The 11,268-nt window shown below is 38.2% G+C and overlaps 2 non-coding genes across 2 annotated transcripts; both read right to left on the bottom strand.

Annotated features, from left to right (window-relative positions):
• Positions 1 to 239: 239 nt before the first annotated feature.
• Positions 240 to 347, bottom strand: LOC148570665 (small nucleolar RNA R71). The gene has a single exon (XR_015908736.1). It is a non-coding gene; the product is annotated as a small nucleolar RNA R71 (small nucleolar RNA).
• Positions 348 to 9,327: 8,980 nt separating this feature from the next.
• LOC148570666 (small nucleolar RNA R71) lies at positions 9,328 to 9,431 on the bottom strand. Its single transcript, XR_015908888.1, has one exon. It is a non-coding gene; the product is annotated as a small nucleolar RNA R71 (small nucleolar RNA).
• Between the last annotated feature and the right edge of the window lie 1,837 nt (positions 9,432 to 11,268).

Consider the following 11,268-nt stretch of genomic DNA (forward strand, 5'->3'; position numbering starts at 1 on the left):
AGTTTCATGGACTTCCAATGAAAGATCCTCATCAGTTTTTAGCTGAATTCTTGCAAATCTGTGACACTGTCAAGACCAATGGAGTTGATCCCGAGGTCTACAGGCTTATGCTTTTCCCTTTTACTGTAAGAGACAGAGCTAGAACTTGGTTGGATTAACAACCTAAGGATAGCCTGAACTCTTGGGATAAGCTGGTCAGTGCTTTTCTGGCCAAATTCTTTCCACCTCAAAAGATGAGCAAGCTTAGAGTGGAAATCTAAACCTTCAGACAGAAGGAAGGAGAATCCCTCTATGAAGCTTGGGAAAGATATAAGCAACTGATCAAAAGGTATCCTACTGACATGCTTCCAGAATGGAGCATCATAAGTATATTCTATGATGGTCTATCTGAGTTGTCAAAAATGTCATTGGACCATTCTGCAGGAGGATCTCTTCACGTGAAAACCCCTGCAGAAGCTCAGGAACTCATTGAAATGGTTGCAAATAACCAGTTCATGTACATCTCTGAGAGGAATCCTGTGAACAATGGGATGCCTCAGAAGAAGGGAGTTCTTGAAACTGATACCCTGAATGCCATATTGGCTTAGAACAAAATATTGACTCAGCAAGTCAATATGATTTCTCAGAGTCTGAATGGATTGCAAGTTGCGTCCAACAGTACTAAAGAAGCATCTTCTGAAGAAGAAGCTTATAATCCTGAGAACCCTGCAATAGCAGAGGTGAATTACATGGGAGAACCCTATGGAAACACCTATAATCCTTCATGGAGAAATAATCCAAATTTCTTATGGAAGGACCAACAGAAGCCTCAACAAGGCTTCAATATTAATGGTGGAAGGAATAGGTTTAGCAATAGCAAGCCTTTTCCATCATCTTCTCAGCAATAGACAGAGAATTCTAAACAGAGCCATTCTGGCCTGGCAACCATAGTCTCTGATCTATCTAAGATCACACTAAGTTTCATGAATAAAACAAGGTCCTCCATTAGAAATTTGGAGGCACAGGTGGGTCAGCTGAGTAAGAAGATTACTGAAACTCCTCCCAGTACTCTCCCAAGCAATACAGAAGAAAATCCCAAGAGAGAGTGCAAGGCCATAACCTTACTTGGTGTGACCGAATGCCCAGAGGAGGAGGAGGACGTGAATCCCAGTGAGGAAGACCTCATGGGATGTCCTCTAGACAGAAAGGAGTTTTCCTTTGAGGAACCAAAGGAATCTGAGTCTCATACAGAGACCATAGAGATTCCATTGAACCTCCTTCTGCCATTCATGAGCTCTGATGAATATTCTTCCTCTGAAGAGGATGAAGACATCACTGAAGAGCAAGTTTCTAAATATCTAGGAGCAATCATGAAGCTGAATGCCAAGTTATTTGGTACCGAGACTTGGGAGGATGAACCCCCTTGTTAACCAATAAACTGAATGCATTAATGAGGCAGACATTACCTCAGAAGAAATCAGATCCCGAAAAATTCTTCATACCTTGTACCATAGACACCATGACCTTTGAGAAGGCTCTATGTGACCTAGGGTCAGGGATAAACCTCATGCCCCTCTCTGTAATGGAGAAACTGGAAATCTTTGAGGTACAAGCTGCAAGAATCTCACTAGAGATGGCAGACAAATCCATGAAATAGGCTTATGGACTAGTAGAGGACGTGCTAGTGAAGGTTGAAAGCCTTTACATCCCTGCTGATTTCATAATCCTAGACACTGGGAAGGATGAGGATGAATCCATCATCCTTGGCAGACCCTTCCTGGCCACAGCAAAAGCAGTGATTGATGTTGACAGAGGAGAGTTGGTCCTTCAGTTGAATGAGGACTACCTTGTATTCAGAACTCAAGGTTCTCCTTCTGTAACCATGGAGAGGAAGCATGAAAAGCTTCTCTCAATGCAGAGTCAAACAAAACCCCCACATTCAAACTCTAAGTTTGGAGTTGAGAGGCCCCAACATTGCTCTGATTTTTTGTGAGGCTCCATGAGAGCTCACTGTCAAGCTATTGCCATTAAAGAAGCGCTTGTTGGGAGGTAACCCAATGTTATTTAATTATATCTATTTATTTTCCATTGCTATTCTATGTTTTCTTTAGGTTGATGATCATGTGAAGTCACAAAAACAACTGAAAAATCAAAAATAAAATGAAAAATAGCATTGAAAATAGCTCACCCTAGAGAAGGAACTTACTGGCGTTTAAACGCCAGTAAGAAGCATCAAGCTGGCGTTAAAAGCCAGAAACAAGCACCAGACTGGCGTTTAACGCCAGAACAGAGCATGGAATTGGCATTTAACGCCAAGAATGGGAGAAAAGTTGGCGTTAAACGCCAGAAACAAGCAGCAAGCTGGCGTTTAACGCCAGACATGCATTCTAAGGGCGTTTTGCACGCCTAAATGGAGCAGGAATGCTAAGTCCTTGACCCCTCTGGATCTGTGGACCCCACAAGATCCCCACCTACCCCACCTCTTCTTCTCTCCTCCTCACACCTCTTTATAACACTCTCCCCCAAATACCCTTCACCAATCACCTCCATACCTCTTCCCCAAATACCCTTAACCACTCACATCCATCTACTCTTCCCCACAAACCCCACCTACCTCCAAAATTCAAATTCTTTTCCCTCCCAAACCCAACCCTAATGGCCGAAACCTACCTTTCCCCCCACCCCTATATAAACCCCTCAACACTACTCCATTTTCACACATTACAACCACCACTTCTCCCCCTTGGCCGAATACGCCTTCTCCCTCGATCTCCTCCATTTTCTTCTTCTTTTACTATTTTCTTTCTTCTTTTGCTCGAGAACGAGCAAACATTTTATGTTTCGTGTGGTAAAAGCGTTGCTTTTTATTTTTCCATAACCATTAATGGCACCTAAGGCCAGAGAAACCTCAAGAAAGAGGAAAGGAAAGGCAATTGCTTCTACCTCTGAGTCATAGGAGATGGAGAGATTCATCTCAAAGGTCCATCAAGACCACTTCTATGAAGTTGTGGCCAAGAAAAAGGTGATCCCTGAGGTCCCTTTTAAGCTCAAAAAGGGTGAATATCCGGAGATCCGACAAGAGATTAGAAGAAGAGCATGGGAAGTACTCTCCAATCCTATTCAACAAGTCTGAATCTTAATGGTTCAAGAGTTCTATGCAAACGCATGGATCACTAGGAACCATGATCAAAGTATGAACCCGAATCCAAAGAATTGGCTTACAATGGTTCGGGGGAAATACTTAGATTTCAGTCCAAAAAATGTAAGGTTGGCATTCAACTTGCCAATGATGCAAGAAAACACACACCCCTACACTAGAAGGGTCAACTTTGATCAAAGGTTGGACTAAATCCTCATGGACATATGTGTGGAAGGAGCTCAATGGAAAGTTGACTCAAGAGGTAAACCAGTTCAATTGAGAAGACCGAACCTTAAGCCTGTAGCTAGAGGATGGTTGGAGTTCATCCAACGCTCTATCATTCCTACTAGCAACAAATCCAAAGTAACTGTGGATCGGGCCATCATGATCCATAGTATCATAATTGGGGAGGAAGTGGAAGTTCATGAGATTATACCTCAAGAACTCTACAAAGTGGCTGACAAGTCCTCCACTTTGGCAAGGTTAGCCTTTTCTCACCTCATTTGCCACCTCTGCAATTTGACTGGGATTGACATAGAAGGAGATATCCTCATTGATGAGGACAAGCCCATCACTAAGAAAAGGATGGAGCAAACAAGAGATCATGGACCTCAACAAGAGCATGAGGAAATTCCTCACCATGAACTCCCTGAGGTGCCTCAAGGGATGCACTTCCCTCCACAAAACTATTGGGAGAAAATCAACACCTCCTTAGGAGAATTAAGCTCCAACATGGGACAATTAAGGGTGGAGCACCAAAAGCACTCCATCATTCTCCATGAGATTAGAGAAGATCAAAGAGCTATGAGGGAGGAGCAACAAAGACAAGGAAGAGACATAGAGGAGCTCAAGAACACCATTGGTTCTTCAAGAGGAAGAAGACGCCACCCTCACTAAGGTGGACCCGTCCCTTAATCTCCTTGTTCTTATTTTTCTATTTTTCGTTTACTATGCTCTATGTCTATTTATGTTTATGTCTTTATTACATGATCATTAGTGTTTAAGTGTCTATGTCTTAAAGCTATGAATGTCCTATGAATCCATCACCTTTCTTAAATGAAAAATGTTTTAATTACAAAAGAATAAGAAGTACATGAATTTCGAATTCATCCTTGAAATTAGTTTAATTATTTTGATGTGGTGACAATACTTTTTGTTTTCTGAATGAATGCTTGAACAGTGCATATGTCTTTTGAATTTGATTGTTTATGAATGTTAAAATTGTTGGCTCTTGATGAATAATGAAAAAGGAGAAATGTTATTTGATAATCTGAAAAATTATAGAATTGATTCTTGAAGCAAGAAAAAGCAGTGAAGAACAAAGCTTGCAGAAAAAAAATGCGAAAAAAAAAGAAAGAAAAAAATTTTGGCGAAAAAATATATAATAAAGAAAAAGAAAAAGCAAGCAGAAAAAGCCAGTAGCCCTTAAAACCAAAAGGCAAGGGTAATAAAAAGGATCCAAGGTTTTGAGCATCAGTGGATAGGAGGGCCCAAAAGGAATAAAATCCTTGCCTAAGCGGCTAAACCAAGCTGTCCCTAACCATGTGCTTGTGGCGTGAAGGTGTCAAGTTAAAAGATTGAGACTGAGCGGTTAAAGTCGTGATCCAAAGCAAAAAAAAAAAAAAGAGTGTGCTTAAGAACCCTGGACACCTCTAATTGGGGACTCTAGCAAAGCTGAGTCACAATCTGAAAATGTTCACCCAGTTATGTGTCTGTGGCATTTATGTATCCAGTGGTAATCTAGAAAACAAAGTGCTTAGGACCACGGCCAAGACTCATAAAGTAGCTGTGTTCAAGAATCAACATACTGAACTAGGAGAATCAATAACACTATCTGAATTCTGAGTTCCTATAGATGCCAATCATTCTGAATTTCAAGGGATAAGGTGAGATGCCAAAATTGTTCAGAGGCAAAAAGCTACTAGTCCCACTCATTTAATTGGAGCTAAGTTTCATTGATATTTTGGAATTTATAGTATATTCTCTTCTTTTTTCCTAATTGATTTTCAGTTGCTTGGGGACAAGCAACAATTTAAGTTTGGTGTTGTGATAAGCGGATAATTTATACGCTTTTTGGCATTATTTTTACATAGTTTTCAGTATGATTTAGTTAGTTTTTAATATATTTTTATTAGTTTTTAAATAAAAATCACATTTCTAGACTTTACTATGAGTTTGTGTATTTTTCTGTGATTTCAGGTAATTTCTGGCTGAAATTGAGGGACTTGAGCAAAAATCTGATTCAGAGGCTGAAGAAGGACTGCAGATGCTGTTGGATTCTGACCTCCTTGCACTCGAAGTAGATTTTTTGGAGCTACAGAATCCCAATTAGCACGCTCTTAATTGCGTTGGAAAGTAGACATCCAGGGCTTTCTAGCAATATATAATAGTTTATACTTTGCCCGAGTTTTGACGACTCAAACTGGCGTTCAAACGCCAATTCCCTGCCCTATTCTGGAGTTAAACGCCAGAAATAGGCTACAACCTGGCGTTTAACTCCAAAAAGAGTCTGTACACATGAAAGCTCAATGCTCAGCCCAAGCACATACCAAGTGGGCCCGGAAGTGGATTTCTACATCATTTACTTATCTTATGTAACCCTAGCTACTAGTTTAGTATAAAAACTACTTTTAGTGATTTATTTCACATCTCTGGTTGGTATTTGACAAATTCTATGTTCAAAGATCACGTTTAGGGGGCTGGCCATTCGGCCATGCCTTGACCTCCATCACTTATGTATTTTCAACGGTAGAGTTTCTACACACCATAGATTAAGGTGTGGAGCTCTGCTGTTCCTCGAGTATTAATGCAAAGTACTATTGTTCTTCTATTCAATTCATGCTTATTCTTATTCTAAGATATTCATTCGCACACAAGAACATGATGAATGTGATCATCACCATTCTCACTTATGAACGCGTGATTGACAACCACTTCCGTTCTACATGAAAACAAGCTAGAGTGTGTATCTCTTAGATTCCTGGTCCACGACGCATGGTTTCCTCTCCTAACAACAGAGCCTTCCATTTCGTGAGATCAGAGTCTTCGTGGTATAAGCTAGAATCAATTGGCAGCATTCTTGAGATCCAGAAAGTCTAAACCTTGTCTGTGGTATTCCGAGTAGGATCTGGGATGGGATGACTGTGACGAACTTCAAACTCGCGACTGTAGGGCGTGGTGACAGACGCAAAAGGATAGTAAATCCTATTCCTACACGATCAAGAACCAACAGCTGATTAGCCATGTGGGAAATCATAGAGGACCATTTTCACTGAGAGGACGGGAAGTAGCCATTGACAACGGTGACACCCAACATACAGCTTGCCATAGAAAGGAGTATGAAGGATTGGATGAAGGCAGTAGGAAAGCAGAGATTCAGAAGGAACAACGCATCTCCATACGCTTATCTGAAATTCTTACCAATGAATTACATAAGTATCTCTATCTTTATTTTATGTTTTATTTATCTTTTGATTATTAAAACTCTATAACCATTTGAATCCGCCTGACTGAGATTTGCAAGATGACCATAGCTTGCTTCAAGCCGACAATCTCCGTGGGATCGACCCTTACTCATGTAAGGTTTATTACTTGGACGACCCAGTGCACTTGCTGGTTAGTTGTGTGAAGTTGTGAAAAAGAACTATGATTATGAACGTGCGTATTAAGTTTTTGGCGCCGTTACCAAGGAATGAACAGTCACGATTTCGTGCACCAAATTTTTGGCGCCGTTGCCAGGGATTGTTCGAGTTTGGACAACTGACGGTTCATCTTGTTTCTCAGATTAGGTAATTTTATTTTAATTTTAAGCTTTTTGTTTTTTTTATTTTTTTTTTCAAAAAAATTCCAAAAAAAAAATTTCAAAAAAAAAAAATAAATTATTCTATGTTCTTCAGAATTTTTAAGAATGAATTCTAAAGTTTCATGAGATATGTTGAATCCTGGCTGGCTGTTAAGCCATGTCTAATCCTTTGGACCGAGGTTTCAACTATCATTAGAAGAGCTTCTTTGTCTTTCTCAGCAATTTAGCTTTTGTATGTAATGATCTGTTAAAGCTTGGCTGGCCATTGGCCATGTCTAGTGTTTTGGACCGAAGCTTTCACTGAAAGCTTGGCTGGCTAGTAAGCCATGTCTAATTCCTGGACCGGAGCTTTAGAGTAACATTGCATGATTCCTAGAATTCTCATTAAAAATTTTGAAATCCTTATTTTTCTTTTTCCAAACAATTTTCGAAAAATTACAAAAAAATAATAAAATCATAAAAACAAAAAATTTGATGTTTTTTGTTTGAATCTTGTGTCAATTTTTAAGTTTGGTGTCAATTGCATATTTTTAATTTTCACTAAAAATTTTTGAAAAATTCATGCATGGTGTTCATCATAATCTTCAAGTTGTTCTTGATGATTTCTCTTGTTTGATCTTTGCATTTTCATGTTTTGCATCTTTTCTTGTTTCTCATATGTATTTTCAATTTGTTAGTGTCTCAACATTAAAAATTTCTAAGTTTGGTGTCTTTCATGTGTGTCTTTTCTTAAAAATTTTCAAAAATAAGTTCTTGTTGTTCATCTTGATCTTCAAAGTGTTTTTGGTATTCATCTTGACATTCAAAGTGTTCTGGCATATTTTTCTTGTTTTGATTCATAATTTTTATGTTTTGAGTCTTTTTGTTGTTTTTCTCTTTCTTCATTAAAAATTTAAAAATAAAAAAATTATCTTTCCCTTTTTCTTCTCATAAATTTCGAATATTTGAGTTGACTTTTTCAAAAAATTTTGAAAATTTAGTCGTTTCTTATGAGTCAAATCAAATTTTCAATTTAAAAATTCTATCTTTTTCAAATCTTTTTCAAAAATAAAATCTTTTTCATTTTTTCTTTCATATTTTTGAAAATTCAATTTAATTTTCAAAAATCTTTTTTTTCTTATTTTATTCCATATTTTTCAAAATCTTTACTAACAATTAATGTGATTGATTCAAAAAAATTTTTGAGTTTGTTACTTGCCTATTAAGAAAGGTTCAATCTTTAAATTTTAGAATCATATCTTTTAGTTTCTTGTTAGTCAAGTAATCAATTTCAATTTTCAAAATCAAATCTTTTTAATTTCCAATTCAAATCTTTTTCAAAATGATTTTCAATCATATCTTTTTCAAAATCAATTTCAAAATCTTTTCTAACTTCTCACCCTTTCAAATTTGATTTTCAAATCTTTTTCAATTAACTATTTGACTTTTTGGTTTATTTTTAAAAAGTTTTCTATATCAATCATATCTTTTTCAAAACCACCTAACTACTTTTCCCTCTCATTATTTTCGAAAATCACTAACCCCTTTTTTTCAAATTTCCTTTTAATTAACTAATTGTCTTAAATTTTAATTAAATTTTATTTCTCTTTTTAATTTTCAAGTTATAACTAATATTTAAAATAAAGACAAAAATATTTTTATTTTATTTTATTTTATTTTTGAATTCTTCCCCCATCTCATCTCTTTTTATTTATTTATTTATCTACTAACACTTCTCTTCTACTTATAATTCGAACCCCCTCTTCTTTTCTATGTTCGAATTTTTCTCTTCTCCTTCTTCTATTCTTCGCTTCTTATACTCATATAAGGAATTCTATACTGTGACATAGAGGATTCCATATTTTCTTTTCAGTTCTCTTTTTTTCATATGAGCAGGAACAAGGATAAGAATATTCTTGTTGAAGCTGATCCTGAACCTGAAAGGACTCTGAAGAGGAAGCTAAGGGAAGCTAAAGCACAACTCTCTGGAGAGAACCTGACAGAAATTTTTGAAAAAGAATGAGACATGGCCGAACCTAATAACAATGGTGGAGATGCAAGGAAGATGCTTGGTGACTTTATTGCACCCTCTTCCAACTTCTATGGAAGAAGCATCTCACTCCCTGCAATTGGAGCAAACAATTTTGAGCTTAAGCCTCAATTGATTTCTCTAATGCAGCAGAATTGCAAGTTTCATGGACTTCCAATGGAAGATCCTCATCAGTTTTTAGCTGAATTCTTGCAAATCTGTGACACTGTCAAGACCAATGGAGTTGATCCCGAGGTCTACAGGCTTATGCTTTTCCCTTTTGCTGTAAGTGACAGAGCTAGAACATGGTTGGATTCAGAACCTAAGGATAGCCTGAACTCTTGGGATAAGCTGGTCAGTGCTTTCCTGGCCAAATTCTTTCCACCTCAAAAGATGAGCAAGTTTAGAGTGGAAATCCAAACCTTCAGACAGAAGGAAGGAGAATCCCTCTATGAAGCTTGGGAAAGATATAAGCAACTGATCAAAAGGTGTCCTACTGACATGCTTCTAGAATGGAGCATCATAAGTATATTCTATGATGGTCTATCTGAGTTGTCAAAAATATCATTGGACCATTCTGCAGGAGGATCTCTTCACGTGAAAACCCCTGCAGAAGCTCAGGAACTCATTGAAATGGTTGCAAATAACCAGTTCATGTACACCTCTGAGAGGAATCCTGTGAACAATGGGATGCCTCAGAAGAAGGGAGTTCTTGAAATTGATACCCTGAATGCCATATTGGCTTAGAACAAAATATTGACTCAGCAAGTCAATATGATTTCTCAAAGTCTGAGTGGATTGCAAGCTGCATCCAGCAGTACTAAAGAAGCATCTTCTGAAGAAGAAGCTTATGATCCTGAGAACCCTGCAATAGCAGAGGTGAATTACATGGGAGAACCCTATGGAAACACCTATAATTCTTCATGGAGAAATCATCCAAATTTCTCATGGAAGGACCAACAGAAGCCTCAACAAGGCTTCAATAATAATGGTGGAATGAATAGGTTTAGTAATAGCAAGCCTTTTCCATCATCTTCTCAGCAATAGACAGAGAATTCTAAACAGAGCCATTCTGGCCTGGCAACCATAGTCTCTGATCTATCCAAGACCACACTAAGTTTCATGAATGAAACAAGGTCCTCCACAAGAAATTTGGAGGCACAGGTGGGTCAGCTGAGTAAGAAGATTACTGAAACTCCTCCCAGTACTCTCCCAAGCAATACAGAAGAAAATCCCCAAGAGAGAGTGCAAGGCCATAACCTTACTTGGTGTGACCAAATGCCCAGAAGAGGAGGAGGACGTGAATCCCAGTGAGGAAGACCTCATGGGATGTCCTCTGGACAGAAAGGAGTTTCCCTTTGAGGAACCAAAGAAATCTGAGTCTCATACAGAGACCCTAGAGATTCCATTGAACCTCCTTTTGCCATTCATGAGCTCTGATGAATATTCTTCCTCTGAAGAGGATGAAGACATCACTGAAGAGTAAGTTGCTAAATATCTAGGAGCAATCATAAAGCTGAATGCCAAGTTATTTGGTACCGAGACTTGGGAGGATGAACCCCCCTTGTTAACCAATGAACTGAATGCATTAATGAGGCAGACATTACCTCAGAAGAAACCAGATCCCGGAAAATTCTTCATACCTTGTACCATAGGCATCATGACCTTTGAGAAGGCTCTATGTGACCTAGGGTCAGGGATAAACCTCATGCCCCTCTCTATAATGGAGAAACTGGGAACCTTTGAGGTACAAGCTGCAAAAATCTCACTAGAGATGGCAGACAAATCCATGAAATAGACTTATGGACTAGTAGAGGACGTGCTAGTAAAGGTTGAAAGCCTTTACATCCCTGCTGATTTCATAATCCTAGACACTGGGAAGGATGAGGATAAATCCATCATCCTTGGCAGACCCTTCCTGGCCACACAAAAGCAGTGATTGGTGTTGACAGAGGAGAGTTGGTCCTTCAGTTGAATGAGGACCACCTTGTATTCAGAACTAAAGGTTCTCCTTCTGTAACCATGGAGAGGAAGCATGAAAAGCTTCTCTCAATGTAGATTCAAACAAAACCCCCACATTCAAACTCTAAGTTTGGTGTTGAGAGGCCACAACCAAACTCTAAGTTTGGTGTTGAGAGACCCCAACATTGCTCTGATTTTTTGTGAGTGTCCATGAGAGCTCACTGTCAAGCTATTGACATTAAAGAAGCACTTGTTGGGAGGCAACCCAATGTTATTTAATTATATCTATTTATTTTCCATTGCTATTCTATGTTTTCTTTAGGTTGATGATCATGTGAAGTCACAAAAACAACTGAAAAATCAAAAATAAAATGAAAA

The sequence above is a fragment of the Arachis ipaensis genome, chromosome B3 (assembly GCF_059453495.1).
Source record: "Arachis ipaensis isolate K30076 ecotype BB chromosome B3, ASM5945349v1, whole genome shotgun sequence".
Classification (NCBI taxonomy): domain Eukaryota; kingdom Viridiplantae; phylum Streptophyta; class Magnoliopsida; order Fabales; family Fabaceae; genus Arachis; species Arachis ipaensis.